We start from the raw sequence: 6,035 nt of genomic DNA on the forward strand, positions 1-6,035 counted from the left end.
GATCCACAATAATTATCTCAAAAGACAAACAACATGGAGAGAAAATTACATTTTATCAATGAAAAATAACAATTGTGGATGTAAACGGATGTATGAAGGCTGGGCCTATTACTTAATTTAATTGATCTGCACGAGCATGGCTGAAATGTATTGAAGCCTTTGGGCTTGAGATATTTATACAGACTATTTGATTTGTTTAATTGGATCACTTATGATGTAATTAATGCCATAACATATAAATTGTAACTTATTGTTTCTCAATATGCAAAGTAAATAATACGTACGACTATTTATTTTATTTTTTTACACCAAGCAATCCCGGTTAACGGTGGGTGGGTCCAAGTCACGCGCATATATGCCTACCGTTTATTTTTTGACTTTGTAGAATAATTATGTATGCGTGTGGGTATTTTGTACAATGATGGTGACATTTTCCATCATCCATATGTGACTTCATCTCCTCTAAAATAAGGGAACATGAAAGGATTTAAATACATAACATGTCAGTTAGGCAGTTGGAGAAGGAAGAAGCAGTGGGATGCCATGCTACCTAATTAACATTTCTCCGGTTGATGCGAGGAAGTTCATGTGTCTGCTCCCGCGCCTGTTTTTCTGAATGACAGAGGAGACACTGAAGGTGACAGCATGCTAATTTGGAGATCACTGGTTGGCTTCCCTGCTTAATGTGGGGCAGGGTTATGCAAATTAATAAAACTGACAAGAGTGTCTTACCAGAGCCAGTTTACTTAATGTACAAAGTAGCCATTTTTATGGACTTTTGTACACTTACAGAAAAAAGAAATTCAAGACCACAGAAATTACATGAACTGATAATTGGGAATGACTAAAGCATGAAATTAACTTTCAGTTTTTGAGCTAAATACCCAAATTCGGTTACATTTGCCAATTCTAAGAACCAGGGCTCTTACACAGAGGCCTGTGTAAGCTGAATCTGAAGCTGTTGTTATAAAGGAGTCATTTTCAAAGAAAACGCGCTTAATGATATTTCCCATCAAGGTGGATATACAACCCATGAAAGACGCTGGGAAAACGCTACTTAACGCCAAGTCTGTCGAGGTTCTCCGGTCTGCAGCGTTTGAGGTGTCCATCAACTCTGCACCACAAACACACTAAGAGGGAAACAGAGACAATGTCTGTGATTCCTTCAGCCGGCTGACAGTCTCGAGCAGGATGCCTGTCTTCCTTCCTCGAGGCCCGTGTCTGCATCAAAGCCGTGGAGAGAGTAATTCTCCTATCAGCTGGGGAGAGATACGGACAGACTCACGGGAAGGAGATAGAACGGGTTACCGAGATGACACACCTCTCTGAAAAATCTGACAGGATGCTTTCTGACGTCGTTTTCGGTTTCTCCGTTTATACGAGAAGAGATTACAAAGAAAGTTTGTGAGAGCGCATTGTCAAGAGGAATGTGTGTATTTGTATTTGGAATGTTTGGTGCCCAACCTTTAACACAATTTAACTGCGGTACATCTAAAGAAGACCCAAGATTGTGCACTATTATCATTCATTCTCTGTGATCGTAAATGGTTGATGAGCGGCCTAACATGGGGTGCTTGTATGCTGGGCATCGTTTGCAATGTGTTGTTGCCTTGTTGAATTCCTGGCTAAACCTTATTATCTTGGCAGGAGACGCAATCTAGCTGTGTCAGAATGGTGTGTAACCCTGATTTCTGTTTGTGTCTCTTCATCTCTTGTCTGTCCAAGACCCGGTGAACTGGCAGGCGAAATGCCACAGGTGGCTGGGGGCTGCGCGCCAAGCTATCAATAGGACACCTTATTCTTGCGAGTAGGCGGCTGTGATATTTACCTCTCAACCCAGCGTGCGACCGAGGCAAATGATATGCAGATCGTCGTCTGTAAATAAGAGATAGTGTTTTCTCCCCCCTTGCGTGAATGAAGTAACCACACACACGCCCTCATTTCCTCACGCACAAACACAACAAGACGCACGTTTGTTTCCCTGCTTTTTAATTTAGTAAACTTGGCAGTCGTTTTAATCTCCCAGCAAATTGAACCGGTAGGGGATCGTGGCAAGCGTTGGATAAATGTTATTAATTCCTAGCGATATCTGTCTTGTGCAATTAGTCACTGTTTGCCACGGCAAACATCTCATTAATTAACCCCACCATTTTCTGTCATAACTGGTGTCCCGCGTTTACACAAAATACGAAGGGTCAAACGGGTTGGTCGAAAGTTTACAGCTCTTACTACTCCGACCACTTGAGCACCACCGGCAGGAAAAAGAAACTCAAAAACGGAACTGCAAATAATACTGAAAAACCATCATTCGGAAATATAAAAGGAGTAGCTTTCAATAAGACTGAATCATTATTACTTCAAAAAGTTCAGTAGGCCTACAACATGTTAAGAACATGCCTGCCATAGGCTTGCAGATGGTCCACATTAACAAACAATATATTTTTTTTTTAAGTACTTAATAAAGCACAGACAAAAGAGGTGAAACTTGTTAGACACAGTCCAGGATCACTCGTTTCTCTATCCTCCTACACTCCCCCTGCCCTCCTCCCCCCTTCACCTCTCCCCTCTCTACTCAGTGACAGATGTGGAACAGCCTCCTCATCCAAACAAGGGAACATATTACTTTAATTACGGAGTAATTGCAGAGTCTTGTGTTAATTAAATCTTTATCAGTTTAAGTAAGTGGATTGCTCCCACATGGAATCCATGCCGTGATGCACTGCCTCTTTCTCCCTCCTCCTGTTAGCTCGGTATTTTCCATCACATTATAATACCATCCTGCCTTCTCCCTCCCTCCCTCCCTCCCTCCCTCCCTCCCTCCCTCCCTCCCTCCCTCCCTCCCTCCCTCCCTCCCTCCCTCCCTCCCTCCCTCCCTCCCTCCCTCCCTCCCTCCCTCCCTCCCTCCCTCCCTCCCTCCCTCCCTCCCCTTTTCCCTGCTCTGTTTTAGGATCAGAGTGCTGCAGTTCAGAGCAGTTTGGGCTAACTCAGTCAGTAGCCAGCTGTTTTCCAGAAATGGCATCGCAAACATGATAGAAACCACATATGGGAGTGGCCTTCACTACAAACTGAGATACAAGATTTATCTTTAGGTTCCTGGTGTTTTTTGAAATTGAATCCTCTCATTTTAATTGGTCGCAACTAGGTGAACTGCTCTGGGCAATTGAAACAAGGGCTCCCTTTGTGGTCCCCTGCTTCTCAACCCCATTATGTTTGATTGTGCAAAATGTTGATTATGATTTGTTTTATCCTTGCCAACCATCTATAGTTTTATGAGAATTTGATGAGCCACAAGGTACAAAGTCACATCCCTGTAATGAAGGGCCGCAAGACCGGCTGGCATTTGTCTCCCTTCAACATGACAGGCCACTGACTTTATCCACAACAGGATGAGAGCTTTATGTGAATACAGACTGGTTTTGCTGCCAGCTGTGTTGAAATCCATTCACACTACATCCCCCTCTTTAAGGAGTGTTTACAATATTCTGATATTATCACACTCTTGAACGTAAGCTTGCTACAGGCTGGTGAAGTCATATTTCTCCACCTACCACTGTCAGTATTCTGGGCTAGCCCCCACTACCAGAAGGTGAAGAAGAAAAAGACCTTGTCCTTGCTTGTGTTTGTAACCAGCGGGTCTCTGAGTGTGAACACAGGCTGCACACACGGACAGTGTGATTTAGTCTGTGTGCATCTGTATGGTGGGAGGATGAACAATTCTAATATGGATGTAAGTGTGAAGCATATTTCAAAGAGGCTTAAATGGATTACACCTCATTTGAGGCATGCTTACGGTGAGATTAAAACAGATATGCGTGATTGACAAAGAGGGAGAGCAATGTTGGATCAAATACATCTTCATGAGTCGCCACGCGTCTGAGAGTTTGTGAGCGGCGCTTGCCTTGGAGTGTTGCTCCGGTAGTGTGTCCTGAGAACCACATGTCACAACAAGCTAAGTCTGCAGGGTGTTGATAGGAGACTAATTCCATTGTTAATAAGGTTCGTGAGTCTTTGGTGGAGGAGGCAGACTGAAAGAACAGTCAAGCTCTGAGGGACATCACCTCCTTCACCTCCATCACCACCATCACCTCCATCACCACCATTTACAACCTTTTCTTTATCACTTCCTACTACAAATCCCCTGAGCTGCGACACATGAACTCTCCCTACACACACACATACTCACACAGACACACACACACACACACACACACAGGCTATCTACCAAATTAGTGAATTTAATACCACTGCTATTACAGACCACTAATGTTTGCTAATAGCTCGCTACCATATGGAACCAGGGCCTCGCCCATGTTGGTAATTCCTATCTTTGGACAAGCCGTCAATATAACGTCGAGCATTTTCAGGAGGCGTGCGACGCTGCTTAATCCCCGAGACTCTGTGATGACTTCTCTCTGTGCTGCTGGTGTGGAACACCACACACACACAAGCTTCTCCTGCATGTTTGACGCAAGCCATCATACATGTTAATATCAGCCAAGACTCTAGCTCTCCTATTAAGAGTTTGGGCGCAGCCAGGAATATTTACAGAGTTTGCTCATGGTGGATCAGTTTGTTACTGTGTTCCAAGATGAGGTTGTCTCCATAACATTCAATACTTGACACAGTATTTACATACTGTGTATGTACAACAATATATAATTCTACATCATGATATGACCGCCTTTAGACAATATCTCTAAACCTCTTGTTTGGAGAGAGCTGTGGAATTAGTGTGCTTGCTGAAGACTCCATCTGGGGTGAGAACACAGTCAATGCTGCTCCTGGGAGACTCCTGCTTCTCCGTGTGCTGGGATTTGTAATGGAACGAGATGGAACGTGGACGGAGGCTTTCTGGCGTGCCTGAACAGTTGGAACGCAGCGCCCCCCTACTTCCCCCAACCCTCCTCCCCAACCCTCCCCCCCTTTCCAACCCTCCAGCCCTCCTCCACCAAACCTCCTCCCCCCTCCACCCCCATATCCCCCTGCCACTCTCTTCCTCCTCCCCCCTCCACCACCATATCCCTCTGCCAGCACTGCAGCCCAGCGGATAACCAAGCATGGATTAATAGTGACATCACACTGAAGAGATGGCTGAGCCGAAAGCAAGGGTGAGTGCTAGTGTGTGTGTCTTGGATGGGTGTCTGTGTTGGATGGGTGTCTGTGTTGGATGGGTGTCTGTGAGTATGTGTGTTTAAGACTGATTAGACAGTAAGGGTGGTGGGGATTAGAGAACCATCTCTGAGTTCACTGGGTGCTGACACCACTCTACCTCTCCAAGAGCTCAATTTACAGAGGGATCAGATTCATTTATGTTAGGTTGGGATGGTTATGAGTTACTGGTCAATTTCAAATAGGGTAACGCTTCAACTTGTGAATTTGGACACACGTGAACCATTGAAGGGTGCTTTTACACCTTGTTTTATTCACACCCTGTGGCATCCAATGCATCAGCAGGCATTTGAACCATACCAGTTATAACAGTTTACAACTAAGGACTGTAACAAATAATCTCCACTACACAGAAAATAAATGACAATAAGCTGAAAGTCATATCGAATTTAGAAGGACGAGACAATTTCCAGAGAAACCATCATTACAGAATGTAGGCTATTGTAGTATTTTCCAGTCTGACTGTATCAACACAGCTATTAGGAACCAGAGACAAATAAAGTGCTTCAGTCATACTTCAACAACCTAGCAGCTTTATGGAGGGCTGTGGTGACTGTAGCGTGGAGGTTTTTTTTTCCAAAGGCTCTAAATCCGATAAGGCGAACAGCGATGTTTGAGTAAAGGTTTACCTGGTTTGTCAACATTCTTAAGCTGCCCCTGTGTATTGGCTTCCTTGTAATGCATTTTGGATCCTTCACTGATTCTCAGAGAATAGACTCCCAGCTTTGAGTGTGTGATTACACACAAACGCAGGTTAGACCTCTAGCACGGATAGCGAGTGGCACCTTAGAGACAGGCGGTTTGTCCAGTTAGCATTTGCTTTCTCTTGTCTCTGTTCCCCCAGGCTAAAACTTGTTGAATGAAAA

The sequence above is a fragment of the Hypomesus nipponensis genome, chromosome 3 (assembly GCF_054491055.1).
Source record: "Hypomesus nipponensis isolate SF chromosome 3, ASM5449105v1, whole genome shotgun sequence".
Taxonomy (NCBI): Eukaryota; Metazoa; Chordata; class Actinopteri; order Osmeriformes; family Osmeridae; genus Hypomesus; species Hypomesus nipponensis.